Source organism: Melospiza melodia, chromosome 6 (assembly GCF_035770615.1).
Source record: "Melospiza melodia melodia isolate bMelMel2 chromosome 6, bMelMel2.pri, whole genome shotgun sequence".
Classification (NCBI taxonomy): domain Eukaryota; kingdom Metazoa; phylum Chordata; class Aves; order Passeriformes; family Passerellidae; genus Melospiza; species Melospiza melodia.
This window is the reverse complement of record NC_086199.1, coordinates 3,683,783-3,698,738: the sequence shown is the minus strand read 5'-3', so window position 1 is coordinate 3,698,738 and position 14,956 is coordinate 3,683,783. Positions and strand designations below refer to the sequence as shown.

The following is a 14,956-nucleotide window of genomic DNA, read 5'->3' as shown; positions in this document are numbered from 1 at the left end:
TGAAGAAGATTTTATGCTTGGCTTTCTGCCAATTAGAGAGGAATTAAAGAGTCTGGCAATATAACCCCGTTCATCCCAAGGAGGAAAATGCATTTTTAAGTGGTCAACAGAGCAGGAGGGATGAGAAAAGAGGGACAAAGACTCAGGAGTGCAACAGCACAGAGCAACATAGGAAGTTTCTGATGGTACTGAGACAGAACGTGGGCACAAATAATTCAAATTTTAAAATTAATCCAGTCTATTGCCTCCAAAAGAAAATCAGCATGTAACAGCTGACTCCAAATGACAGCATTCCAATAAAGCAGACAGTATTTTCTGCTATAAAATTCCAACTGTTTCAATATTTTACAGATTATCCACCTCCACTGACTGCCAACCAGCAAAATCAGTGAAAGGTGGAGGTCACAAAAACAAAAGCAAACCAAGTGGAAAAGGCACGGCTAGACAACTTGGGAAGCTGCAAATGTGTCAAAATAAAGCCTTTGAGAAAGAAAGAACATTTAGTAGCTATCTGCAATGGTGAATTTACATCCAAACTCTTTGGAGCTTAAAAATTCCCATCATAAGACCAGCTTTTACCAGAATTAGGACCAGACTTGACATGCCCCAGTTTCCTCAAGGTTACTTTTGCAAATGCATATACTCTTAAAATATTTCAAGTGCTCTTCTCACACTGCAGAAGAGCAACCAAAACCCACCTTCTAATTTGACTTTTTTGGAATTATTTTTTTAACAAGAACTTCACTTCAACACTTTTTTAAATCTGAATGACAGAAGGAATTTTGTGTCACATTGCAGGTTAAAAGTTACTGGAAATGGCAGCAAGCTGCTGTTGCTTATATAAAGTCATTGCAAGGAAAAGACAAAAGCTCCTGAAGCTTTCAAAATCAAACCCTGTAAAAACACCAAAACCACAAAATTAACCAGAAGTAGCTTAGGAGTTGCTAGGGATGTTTAAAGTTAATAAAAATTCTAAATTAAATGGCTGCCGCTTCGGTTTGCCAAAAAATTATGCAAATTTGCAAAGTTCATACATAGTAATTAGCACAGCAAAAAGCAGGTCCCAAATAAGTGATGAAGTTAGCCTCACTCCTATTCCTCCAGCAGATGGAATTAGCTATGTGTGAAGCTATTTTTTTTGCAATTGAAGATTAAACATATTATCCTGAATATCAATTCTGGAAGTACAGCACATTGGATATGTGCATTCATGGAATATGCAAAAATCAGCCTGAATCCTCCTTTTCCATCATTCTGAGCAGGACACTCAAGGTTTACATATTTAAGATTTCATTTTTCAAACTGATTGCTGACAACTTGGTTGAGACAAGTTCTCTCAAAGCACATTTAGAGTTAATAGTCCAAACAGGTTTTTCCAAAGAAAAATGTCTTCCTTGGCTGAAAATACATCCTCTTGATGTGCTAATTGACAGATCACAAAAAGTCACCCAAACTGCAAGCCCAAACAAAATGTGGCAGTAAAGACTCTTGGGTTTGTCTATTCCTTCTCCAAATCCTGGTTCACAAACATACCATCACATGCTGTGTGATACAAACTCACCTTTCCCATTCCTAGGACGGATTTACCCCTTGTTCCACACTTCCCTCAGCCCTGGGTGAACCTCGTGTGTGCCCTTAACTAAAACACTCCACCTGAGTTCCATATTCTCAATTTAATTTCTCCAGGGCTGTCCCACCACAGCAAGTTCATCTCCGAGACACTGCAAGACCCAGCAATTTTAGTTTTGGGCTGCATTTTATCTTTCTTAGAACAGCACAGGCCATGAAGGCTCCTATCAACACATCCATCCAGTTTAGGGGGCACCACCCAGCAGCAGCAGGAGAGTCTTGAGAATGTTTTGGTTGCTCTCCCTGCACTAAGTTACTGCCCTGACCACAAAGAAAATGGATAAGTTTCTTCCTAAAGACCAGCTTCCAAGCAGAAAACTGGTAAAGGAAGTAAAAACAAACTACAAGTCTCTTCCTACATGAATATTACTTTCAGGCAGCCTAGAAAAGATTTCTAGAATCTGTGTGTGTTACAAAAAGAACCCAAATCTTACCTAATTAAAGGAACATAGGGAGGGGAAGGTAAAATTTAATGCTAATTTCCAAGTCAAGTCAGTGACACCCTGGATTGAATGCTATTAACCAAAACTGTGCAAGTTAAAAGTGGATGTACTGAAAGCAGCAGAAAGCCTGCCCGCAACAAAATGAGAATTCTCTTACAAAAATACTTCTGTGGCCAAATGAAACACTGAGTTTAAGTAAGAAAGCAAGCACTTACACCTATCATGCTCTCCCCCTCTTCCTTCTCATCTAGGGAGTCTCATTTATCTCAAAGCAATCTAAAGAAAACACTTTGATTTTTCAAGTCAGAAAAGCTGCAGAAATTACAGCCCTGTCTGGCACGAACAAATAATATTTCTGAAATCAAAAGAAGATTCTCCAAGTTAGGGGAAGGGCAAAAACAGTCCTGAATAACTTACTTTGCATACCCCAATTCCTGCCAAAACAGTTCTGTAAATCCCATGGTAGTTCAGATAATTTCCATTCTTAGAGCAAAAAAAAAAAAAAAAAAAGCTAGATCGAACATTAGCAACATTAATTGTGTGATATGACCTGAATGATGCAAGAACAAGTAGTTAAGTGAACCACAGCATCTGCTGAATTTTTAATCACTAGTTGTTTTGCTGCAAGGCAGAAGAACACGGTATATTCCAAGCACTGCATGGAATGGCACATTAGGACAGCAAGATTTTAACTGGCAGCAATTCTGCCTCCCTGCCACCCAAATGCCATCACTTTGCTGGGAGCTGCAGACAGAGCAGCTTCTAAAGCAGGATTATTTTTTAATCACACTGAATAAAAAAGAACCAGCTCTATTTTCTGCTCCCCAAGATACCAGTCAGCCATTTCTAATTTTTTTTTTAAAAGCTGACACTTTATTAACAGCCATTTCTGTGTCCCTCTGTAGTTTATTTCTACTCTCTTGAAGCAGTCATGGGGCTGCCCAGCAGCAAGTTGCTGCTAAAGAGGTGGTTGAAGCTGGGATGTGTAGGAAGGTGATCTATGTAAACATTCCTATTAGCCCTGTACTGCAACAGGAGGAGCAGCTGCAACATGTTGGGACACACCTGAGTTATATTTAATCCATCTCTCCCTGACACCCAAATTTGGACAGCCAGGTCATGGTACCACTGATGCTCATCCTGTACCTCCACCAGACAGCCCTGCTGTGATTTCTCTGTGTTTGACACCTAAAATAGTTGAATAAATCAACCACCATGCCTGCAGTGGTAAATACAGCTCCACGTATGCTCTAGGCATAAAACTGCAACAGCAGGATTAGCAAGTGATACAGCAGATATTCCACAGATATTCCCTTCCACAAAAAACACCAAAAAAAAAAGTTATTTGGGGAATAAACACTAAGTCCGCAGCTACAATGTGAGTTCCAAACAAAAATCTCACAATTACAGGCAAAATCTGAACTATGGACAATTAGCTGGTTTCATATTTTAGGGATGAAAAAAGGATATTTAGAAAAAAAAGGACAACACTCCTACATTAAAGAAAGACTGTCACACTGACTTTAATAGACTCTAAGTTTAATAAGTTAATAGAATCAAAACAGCTTAGAAAACAAGCCAGCAAAATATGGTACAAATAAAAATGGAGCAGCCACACATACCAAAGCAGCATTCCTGTGCCCTCCTTCCTGCAGAGCTTACAGAAGAGGATCTCTAACCCACAACTTTCACTAAACCAGAATTTCCTTCTAAAGCTCAAATCTATGGATTGGAACACCCAGTGATAAATCCAGTAACCAAATAATCCACAAGAGACAAAAAATCCCAGCAGACAAGGACAAGAGAGATGCTTCCCAGGCTATGTTATCCTTCATTATAGGTTTGGGATCAGCCTTGTGTTTTCCTTATAGACTCAACCATCAGATGCAAGAAAAGCTGCTCTCTTCTCTGAAACCTGGTATCAAACCTGCAACAGGAATATTGAAATATTGAATACAGCAACCTCTGTGTGTGTGAGGATTACACCAAAATGCTGCTGAGGATTATACCAAAAAATGAAAATAACACATGGTGACGGAGGTGCTGACACCTGGAACCTCAGGGAGTGTCATTACCCAGGCAGGGTCGTGCATCCACTGCACAGCTGTCACCTTCACACCACCCAAACCCAAGCTGGCCCCTCCACACCCCAAAACCACAGTCCTTCCTGGAGCTGCACACCAGCCCGTGACAAACACCCACAGCACGAGCTTCAAGATGAGCTTCCAAATTTAAGAGACACAGAAAGATGTTTTATAAGCTCTAAGTCACTCAGCTACAGCTCAGCACTTAACAAGGCACTCACAGTTCTTCTGCAAATGGGGAAAAGATTTTTAAAGAGCATTTAGTGCAAGTGAAACATCCCCAGCTTTCTCCTCAGCCTCTGGTTGCTTTCCAATTAAATATGAAAGCGACAACTTAGTCCTACTGAGCATGCAGGATGATTTTGAGACAGTGGTATTAAATCAAATCCCACAACTTTTCACACCTATTAAATTGTTACTCTGTCATTAGGAGGGGAGATTTTGATAAGCACGATGCAATTAACAGACAGTGCCTTTGTTACCAGGCTGCTCGTGATGAAGCCCAGGCTCCTTGACATTCCATTTCTTCCCCTCAAAGGCTCTGTGCTACAGCAAATTTATGGGTTTCAGCATGTAAGAGGAGAATTGGGCAGGTTACCTTCCAAATCAGTCAATAAGGCCCTTTCACTCACTCGGGCTGGGGGAAGGCGGGTGCCTGCTGGAAACCAACACAAGGCGCTCCCTTCCCCCTCCCCTCAGGACCCAAAAATGCCGCGTTCAAAACACTCCCATCCCCTGCAGCAAGGGATTAGCCATTTATTAAAAAGGAATCAAAACATTATAAAAGGCTTCCAGTTAAGATTTCAAGAGAAAAAAAAAATAACAAAAACATTAACGCCGGTAGAACCAGAGTGACATTAGGAATTCTTCTGGGCACTGAAGAACAAGCAGCTCAAAAGCAAACAGGATGTCATTTGTCCCAATGATGCTGATCAAATGGCTCAAAAGGAGGACAGAATTAGATTAATTTTTTTTTTAATTTATTTTTTTTATTTTTTTTACTCAGTCATTTTGCTGTCTCCACACCCAGAAGTAACAGCATTCACAACCTACAGGCATTTAGACTTTGGACTTTTAAGACTACTACCTACCTCCCTGCTTGTCTTTTAGGGATTTTTTTTTTTTTTTTGGCTCTTCTCTAGGGGTGACAGACAATTATAATGGCCAATTATGTAAAACCTTTCATCCGAGAAAACACGAAGCACTACGCAAACACTCATTAAGACTCTCGGCTGGAGCCTGCGCCGCACGTTCTCCTGTTCCACAGCTCCCCTGGATATCTCCAGCCACCAAAGCTGGATGCGAGCGCTGTGGCAGGGCCAGCCCTGGAGCTCTCACAGAGCCTCGCAGGCGGCTTTTACAGCTCGCAACACGCTCCGGGCTGCTGGGATGAGCTCTGCAGCCCCATCCAAGCCGGTTATTTAAAACCGGAGCAGAGACACACGCGGCTGCTGGGCGTTGTGCAAAGCACCTGGCAGGACGAGCCTCAGACCCACTTGTCCGGCTGATCCAAGCAGATTTTTCCAACCGGGAGCCGCGTGGAACAAGTCAATAATCTCGGTTTACTGAAGAAATTAAAAGCTACGCTTATTGTTTTCCAGTAAGGCCTTGGAGGAAGTAATTCCGAGAAGAAATCACTTCCACTGTAATTGTACTTTTAACCTTTCCTTAGGTTCTTACGCCATCCCCACGTGAAGGCGTCCTTCAAGAATTATCACAATATCTAATAACCATTACAGCTCTTTTCGGATCACTGCTTACGTTTAGCGAGTTCACAACCCCTCCCTTCTGATCGATGGATGAACCAGGGGGGAAGCCGTGCAGAAAAAACACCACCAGGAAGTGACCGCAACTCGGGAGATCAAAATTTGGGGGGAAAACACGCGGTTTTAGAGGGGACTTGCTTTTAAAAGAAGATCCGCGAAAAGACTGACCCGCAGAAAACAGGGGGGGGGGGGCTCGGTGCACCCGGCCACGCGTGGGACGGGCGCGTTACGCAACCGCGGGGAGCGGGGATGCTCCGAGCCCCGCACGGTGAGCGGGCAATGCGGGGGACACGGCACCGAGCCGGGCAGCGCTGCCCGAGCCGCCGGGCCGGGAGAGCCGGGGAAGGAGCACCACAAAAGCCCCGCGCAGGCCGGGAGCGGGGCGCGGACAGAATGAAGCGAGCGGGTAAAATAAAGCCGGGCAGAGCGCGGTGCCCTCGGCGCGGCCCCGTGCTGCGGGCGGCAGCGGCCCCTCGGCGGCCCCGCAGCCGCCATGGCCGGCGGAGCGCGGGCGCTGCGGGCGGGCCCCGCTCGCCGCTCGCCGCCCACCTGCCCGCACCGCGCCGAACCCAGCGCCCACCCATCCACCCGTGCCGCGCCCGCGGGAGCCTACCGGGAGCGGGGCCGGAGGACGGGCCGTGGCGGAGCCGCCAGGCTCGGCTCGGCTCGGCTCGGCTCGGCCGGATCCCCCCTGCGCCCGGCGGCGGCGGGAGGAGCCGGGCGGCCGCGCCAATCCGGGGCGGAGCGGGGCGGGACGCGGAGCCGCCCCCGCGCCGCGCCAGGCACCGGCCGCTCCGCCGCGCCAGGCACCGGGGGCTCGGCTCGGGGCGCTTCCCGGCTCCTCGCCGGTGCCTGTTCGAGGCCAGCGGGTTCCAAGGCAGCTGCCGGGGCTGCTGACCCCGCGGTTGCCCGCTCTCCCCGGTGTGCCGGGCTCGCAGCTCACCGAGAGTTTTAGTGACCAACGTGGCACTGGAAGACGCGGGGGTGCCGGTTCCCAGCCCACCGGCAACTTAGCAGTGAATTTAGTCTGGGCTAAAAATTAGGAGGCCAAAAAGTCGTTCGAAAAAGCTCCTGGCTTTGAAACCTACTGAAGTCCCGGCAGCAGGGCCAGAAGTATCACAGAATCAATTAGGTTGGAAATGAGCTCTGAGATCATCGAGTCCAACCCGTGACAGAACACCACCCTGTCAAGCAGATCATGGCACTGAGTGCCACGTCTAGTTTTTCCTTAAACACCTGCAGGGACGGTGACTCCACCATCTCCCTGGGCTGTCCATCCCAGGAGAGCTGCAGGGAGGTCACTGGGAGTGTCCCTCCGTGCTGGAACCCCACCAGCGTGGTGCCAGCCTTGCCAGCTTGTTTTGCCAACGTTTCCTCCTCGGCACAATCACTAAATGCCCTTTGCTGTCATCTGTCCTTGGCAGAGGCAAACAAGAGCTGCTGTTCCTGCTGTAGATGTATCCACAGCAGTGATTTGTCATGCAAGTGTCACCCCAGCCATCTTCCCTGTGCACGTCTCAAGAAGCCTCAGCCTGCTGAGAGAAAGGGCACTGGAGAAATCCTCTGAAACCAAAGGTATTGACAACAAGAAACACGAAGAGAAGGCATTGGGAAAAGGGGAATTAAGAGGTGGCATCAGATGGTAGTTTGAACCTAAAAGGGTTTCTACAAGAAGGAGCTTTTTATACAAGAAGGAGCTTCCCCTCACCTTAAAAGATTTTGGCAGATTGTTTCCAGTTAGATGATGGAAGCAGGCAGCAAACTGAAAAGGCCTGGTCCCTTTCCACCCCAGGGAACAGCAGGAAGCTGTTCAGAGGACATTTTGTTTGGATATCAGGAAAAGGTTCTTCCCCCAGAGGGTGGTGGGGCACTACCCAGGCTCCCTGGGGAATGGGCACAGCCCGGAGGCTGCCAGAGCTCCAGGAGTGTTTGGAGCTCTCAGGCCCAGGGTGGGATTGTTGGGGTGTCTGTGCAGGGCCAGGAGTTGGACTGGATAAACCTTGTGGGTGCTTTTCCACTCAGGAAATTCCCTGACTCTATGATTCCCTGACCTGCTGGAGGGCAGCACTATTTACTCTCTGGTTTCACTGCTGAGAGGAGATCCTGAGACTGCTCTCAAGCTAAAAAGCAGCTTAAGTGTGTCAGCACAGCATTGTGCCATGACAGCCCTGACCAGGGACAGAGCTAATTAGCCAAGGCCCAGGATCACATTTACATGGTGCCTCAGATGGCTGAGATGAAGTGTCTGCAGCCCCTGTTGACTATGACATACAAATGGAGGGTGGGAGGGAAGACAGAGGTAAGATGAGTTGCTGAAGGTCAAATATTAGATGAGGACAGGACAGAAAACAGACCCTACTGTTCTCACCCCTCCAGTCCTTTCTCCTCTGAACTGTAACAAACCACAGAACAACAAGGGGATTTAGCTGCTGCTGACACAGTAGTTTCCTGTGTTCCAGGGGAAAAGTCTGTGTTCTGGTACAGGACCAAATGCATATGGAAAAAAAAAAACCCTTTTACTAGCATGGCCCCACAGTTGGGTGACATGCAGTGAGATGCAAGATATCCCCAGGTGACTTAAAGGGGAATGAAATATGTGCCCTGTCATATTAGGAAAGGCCTCACAGAGATATGGCCCCAATCTTTTGTTGTAAATTGATAAAGACAGTGAACTGCCATTTGCTGCTGACTTCTAATGATTAAACAACCTTTCTCCTCCCACCCCCTCGGGGCACTTAGTGATAATATAAGAAAGATTTTGCACATTGCTTAGCTTAAATGGCCATCTGGTCCTTCTGCATTTCAGTAGCCTTGAACATAAAAAAAAAAAAATAGATAAAGAAACCCAGTCCTATCTTATCAGAGACCTGGAGAAGTTTAACTCTGTCAGACCAAAGAGGATTAACCAAGTCCTTACAGCTCTTGTATTGTTTCCATCTTGATTAGCAGTCATATTCCTCACAGCTTGTGTTGTACTCCCTAAACCAAGAGAAGGAACTGTCCCTTACTGGCTGCATTCATTTTAACCATGAAGCACAACTCCAGCAGCTCCATCCAGCTTCCACTGGAGGTGTTCTGCCCCAGGGCAATGCAGACACAATGGCCAAAAAAAAAAAAAAAAGATATAGGTTTTCTGCCAAAAAAAAAAAAAAAAAAAAAAAAAAAAAAAAAAAAAAAAAAACTAAAAAACCCCCTGGAATTATTGTGCAAGTAGGGAAAAGGATGCTCTTTTCAGAGGAAAATGTAATGGTCTTGGCCTAACTCAAACCTACTTCCTGCTGCTGAGACTTCATATAATCCCACCCCACTAAGTGCTTTCTTCATGTGCTTCTGCTCAAGGGGGTAAAAAACACAATTTCCCCAAAGCAACTCACTGAAAGTCTCTAGAAACAAAAAAAGAGCTTGGTCTCAACTCAGCTTATCGCTGGTTTATGGTTGAATCCAGCATTTCTTCTGGGGTTAATTCCCACTCCCCTCTTTGCCTCTGGAAGAAAACTAAGAAGGGTTGAGTCTGTTTGGAAAGAAGTGTGATATCCTTAAGAACACAGCCTTGGGCTTTGAAGAAAGAAGGCAGCTGAGGATGCTTTCACCTGCAGTGCTGGAGCAGGTTTGTGAGGGAACATTTGGTGTGAACAGCCCGTAAATAACAGAGGATGAGCAGATATGCTGAGATAAAACCACTCAGGCTGTGTTCCCAAGTGCACTTTGCATGCTGACATTGCTGATTTGCATTTTTGTGAAAGCTGGGAGCTTACAAATGTGCTACAACATCCAGCTTTTGGGTATCAGCTGCCAGAGTGCAACAGAATCCCCAGAGTCAGGTACCTTGTCCTTCTATTTATAGTCCAGAGAGAGACACTTCCCAAGGGCAAGTGGAAACTCCCACCTGGGAGCAGAGAGCAGGAAACATCAAATGAGGGGTGCATTAGATCACTTTGTGCCATTGTTATATTTTCTGAAAAATCCTCTTTGCCCAGGATTTTCTCCTGGGAAGCTGAGAAGCTTCAGCTTCTCCTGTGTTTGCTACTCTAAAATGTAGCCTGGAGATTGTTTATCCAAACATGTGAATTGTTTTAACTTCATGACCCATCACCATCAGCTGTGTGTTGGACTTTGAAGAGTCAGTCAGGAATTTTTATTATTCATTCTTGTTAAGCCTTCTGTCTATTCTTTAGTATAGTTTTAGTATAGTATTCTTTTAATATAATATCATAAAATAATATATCAGTCTTCTAAGAGCATAGAGTCAAATTCTCATCTCTCACCTCATCCTGGGGACCCCAGCAAACAACAATTTTTCAGAGCCAGTGCAGGTGTTTCCATCAGCTCAGGATCCCACGTTGGGGTTTGGGGATCTGTCAGAGCACTTTGAAGGATTGCAGCAATAATAATTTCTGTTTAACATTGTGGGTGTCAAGGTTGTGTTTGATGTTATTTTTTGTCTCTGCTGATCTGGGTGGTGGAGAAACAGCCAGAAAAGGGAAGACACTCTCCAAGCTCATCCAGGTGAGAGTCCAACCATCTCTCTCTACCTTGGACCATGCCCTCCTCCCAGGAGGTGACAGGCTGAGGCACTGGGGGTGGCTTCCTCACATTCCTGGTGAAAATGGGCTGCAGAGCAAAATAAACCACACAGAACAGAGCAAGAGGCTGAACTGTGTTCCCTGTGCTCAAAGACAGGAATTTCACTTCTGTTTTCAGCTCCTAGAATTTGTTCTGGTTTTTAAACTAGCAACCACTTCAGGTGAAAAGCCTGAGCAGAAGTGGGAAGAGCAGCCAGTGCATCATCATGATTTTGCTGTTCAATCCCTGATGGAGAGGTTATCAATTGAATTTGGCAACCTGTGTCCACTGCAGTGTCTTATTTTGCCTACACAGGATTTTCTTTGACTGCAGGCAAGTGGCTGTAGGGCACAGCTTGATAACTCCATTTACCTGTACTTTCACCAAAACATGATCAGAAAATGTAATTATTTCAGGCCTAAATTTGAAGATTAATTTCCCTCCACACTCCATATTGCACTTGATTTGTGCAAGGGTGGGGAGAATCACCTTCACAAAGAGCAATGTTCCATGTGAAGGAATGAAGAGCAGAAAGAGCAAGTTAGCAGATTGCCACATAATGATCTCCTCAGTACCAAATGTATGGGATAATGACAGTTCTATTGCCAAGAAATAAAGAAATTCAAATTGGTTCTCAAAGCTCTATGGCTAAAGTAGGATATTATCATAAAATCATCAGGTCTGTATGAGAACAAGGAGTTTAACCTTTCAGGCATGGCCAATATGTGCACAGGACAATGAGTTTAGAAATTCACATCCCTTGTTTATTTCTATGAAATGGTAATATGTTTATTTCTCTTAGCACAATAAAAATCAGTAGCAATCCGGAATTTGGCTGGAAAACACCTAATTTGAGTGATATTGCAACACTTTTAAAATCTTGGCATTATTCAAACACACTGAGGCCCCTGTGGTGACCTAAATACTGTCAGTGGAAGGTGTCTGTGCAGCACTTTAAGGAAACCCACTCTGGCTGTAACCTACCTGGCTCAGGTGACACCTGCAGAGGTGCACAGCAAACCCAGGGCAGGTGCTCAGGTTCCTCAAGGCTCCAGGGCTGTGTTATCACTCCTGTTGTTACCTGAGCTCCTGAGATTAAGCCCAGGCTGTAGCAAAGCTTCCCAAATTCTGTATGGAAACCCACAAGAGTGGGAATGAGCAAAGGTGCCAGTCCAGATGCTGCAAGGAGCAAACAAGTTTTGTTTCAGCATATTCAGGTATGCAGTAAGAAAAAAAAAAATTTGAAATTATGACACTCCTAAACTTACTTTCTCCTTAAAACTTGTGTTTCAGCATGGCTCACATCACTGGACTATATCCTGACATAAGGCAGAATTGCTGATGTCCTCAAATTCCACTGCCATAGGAGAAAAAGTGGAGTAAAAAAAAAAATCAGCAAACCCTGAGGACTGCATTGGATTGGACTCTGTGCACCCCACAGATCTGAGCTCCCGTGGTTCTGTTTAATTGGATCTTTTTCAAGCCATCACTTTGGCAGCACTCAATAACCTCCATGCTGCTCTTTTATTATCTCTAGCAAATAAATGACTGAAGGATTAGGCTGGATGGTCAATATTTGTGACCTTTGCTGTGCCCTTTGTCAGTCTGTGCAGAAATGGGGTGACTTTTCCCCGACTGCTCCAATCTGGGATGCCCAGAGCCACTCACTCTGATCCTTGCCATGGGGAACAGCTCTGTGTTCTTGCTGTGGTGCTTAATCCATTTATTGCTGTCTTAAAATCGCCTTTATATACAAAATTACTGATGTATTTGTGTAACGCCAGAGGGGATCCCGCATTTTCAGGCTGCTGCCACTGACCACACTCCTGCTATTCAGCAGTTTCTCCTTTCCAAACACTGTTTTTTCCTTTCTCCAAGCGTCCGTCCCCATTTTTGCAGTGCCACCAAGCGGATGGTTCCTCCGTCAGCATTTGCATCTCCCAAGTTGTAACTTAAAAACAAACACAGAACTCTCCAGTAGCTGAGAATTGTGTTAAACGCAATTCACCCCAGCAAACCGCGGGGTGGGTGCGGTGCGGGTAGGGCAGGGAATAAAGGGTTGTTAATAAAAATCACTTCAATTATGTGTTTATGGTCCTTTCAGACGTGGTTGGGCTCCTCAGGAGGTGGCACCATGCGGGTGTTCAGGTGTGGACACAAATCTTGCGGGCTCCTCGGTTCAGGAGAGACGTGGAGCTCCTGCAGCGGGTGCAGGAGAGGCCGACAGCGGGACTGGAGCATCTCCCTGCCCAGGAAAGGCTGAGGGTGCAGGGCTGGACCCCTCCAGAGGGACCCGATCCCTGTCTGTCCCTGCCTGCATAAAGCGCTCAGTGACAGAGCAGGCTCTGCTCCAGGGGCCCAGCAATGGCACCAGAGCAACGAGCAGGAGCTGATGCCCACAAGTTGCACGTGAACGTGAGGAAGAACTTCCCTGTGCAGTGACTGAGCCCTGAGCAGAGACCAGAGAGGGTGTGGAGCCTCCCTCACTGGGGACATTCCAGAGCTGTCTGGGCACAATGCTGTGCTCTGGAACGTCCCTGCTGCAGCAGGGAGATGGGACCAAATGAACCACTATGTCCCTTCCAGCTCTCTCCGTTCTGGGATTCTGTGCGTGGTGGGAGCGCTCATCACTGTCCCTGAGTCCCGGTGGCACTGAGGGCTTTGCAGAGCCCTGATCACAGACGTCCCTCAGCCACAGGCGACCCCCGCTGCCATCTTGGCGCCCCCCCGCCCCGCGGGACGCCAAGGGCAAGCCACGCCCCCGCGCCCTCAGAGGCTTCACCTCCCTCACTCCTCCAGCCAATGAGCGGCAAAAATGGGCGGGGAAAATCCCAAAGCAGCCAATGGAAATGAAGAATGACCATGGGGCGACCAATAAGCATCCCGCTCTGGGGTTCCGGCGCTGTCAATCACCTGCCGCACTGAAGCCAATGGGAGCCGGGCATCCGCGCTGGCCAATGAGCGTTGGCGGGTGAGATTTGAAAGCGAGGCGGGGCGGCGCGCGGAGGGGGCTGTGCAGCGCGCGGGGCCGGCGCAGGTAATGGCGGGCCCGGGGGGACCGGGGGTCCCGCGGCGGGGCTTGGGAGCCTGGAGGGGCTTTGAGGGGTCGGAGGGGCCGTGACTCCCCGGCAATGTGCTCCGTAAGGGTCCCGCCGTGGGGCTGGGCTGGCAGCGGTGCTTCTTCGCTGAGTTGCGGTGGGAGCAGCCGGGGGCGCTGGCGCGGATGGGGCTGAGGGGACGGTCCTGGGCTGGCCCCGCACGGCCGGGGCTGGGCTGGGCCCCGGGGCCCGGCTCGGAACCGCTGAGTTCACGTTTTACTCAGTCTCCACCCGCTTGTATTTGTTTTGGTTCAGAGCAAATTTGGGAGAGGGTTTTTAAAGGAGTTTTTGTAGGAAAACAGGTTCAATCCGCCCCTGCTTTTAACCGGTCCGGGAGAAACTACTTTTTTGAAGAAAAGTAGGAAAAAAAAAGTTTATTAAACAATAAAACTCTTCGCTGCTCTAAAAGAGATGACAAACTGAGAAAAGCCCCCTGCCCGGGTTGCAGCTGAGCTCACTCAGTTTTGATCAGTTTGTTCAGTGCTGGCAGTGTCGCAGGCCAGGCCCGGTGGGTGCCGGTGCTCCCCTGCGTGTTCAGTCCAGAGCAGGTTTCCAGAAGTCTAAAGAAAAGGGGAAAAAACTACTACAGTCTGGGGAACTTTCTTGCTTCAGCTAGCTAAAGTAACCAAAAGCAAAAGAGAGCTCGGTCCCGCTGTCTGTCCATCCGCAGACAACACAGTCAGCAGCAGGAATGCAGAGGAGGAGTGCAGAGTATGAAAACAAACTTCACACTATTTCTCTGCCCCCCTTCACTCTCTGGAACACGTCTTAAAAGTGCAAAACTTATTATTCAGCATAAAACAGAACGAGACAATTGGGGATAAAAGCATCATATAGTCAACACAGGACACTGCTTTAAAAATAGCAATACTTGCTCTTCCTGCTCTGTTTTCTTATTGTTCAGCCTAAAATGTTTTCGTGTTCAGGTTGCTCTTTGGTTCTTATTGTTGGTCAAAAGTGTCTGTTTTCCTTTGTTGTTATTTATGGAAATAAATTATCAGTTTTAAGTTTTGGTAGTGTACGTTAGCCAGTCACAAATCCTTTGTCACAAGGATTCTGTGCACAGTCCTTTGTCACAAGGGGTCACAAACCCTCTGTTCCTTTCTTGCTCATGCTCATGTCCTGCTCTGTTTTCTCACTATTCAGCCTAAAAGAGCCCCTAAATGTTTTCATGCTCACATTGCTGTTTTGTACTTCTTATTGGTCAAAACTGTCTCTTTTCCTCTGCTGCTATTTATCCAAATTAATGATCACCTTTAATTTTTGGTACTATATGTTAGCCAGTCACACATCCTTTGTGTAAGCCCTCTGTCCCTTTCTTGCTAAGAGTCTTTACTTGAGTTTATGTCAATTTAAATACCAATTCATCTTCT

At 46.9% G+C, this 14,956-nt stretch overlaps 1 protein-coding gene across 18 annotated transcripts in view; it reads right to left on the bottom strand.

Moving 5' to 3' along the window:
- FBXO34 (F-box protein 34) overlaps positions 1-6,635 on the bottom strand; it is a 40,541-nt gene extending 33,906 nt beyond the window's left edge. For 14 of the 18 annotated variants that reach the window (XM_063159668.1, XM_063159685.1, XM_063159686.1 and 11 more), the window contains exon 1: positions 6,536-6,635. The gene's annotated coding sequence lies outside the window, so the exon portion shown is untranslated. The remainder of the gene's footprint in view (positions 1-6,535) is intronic. The other 4 variants (XM_063159672.1, XM_063159677.1, XM_063159682.1 and 1 more) reach the window with 2 other exon arrangements.
- Positions 6,636-14,956: the final 8,321 nt, after the last annotated feature.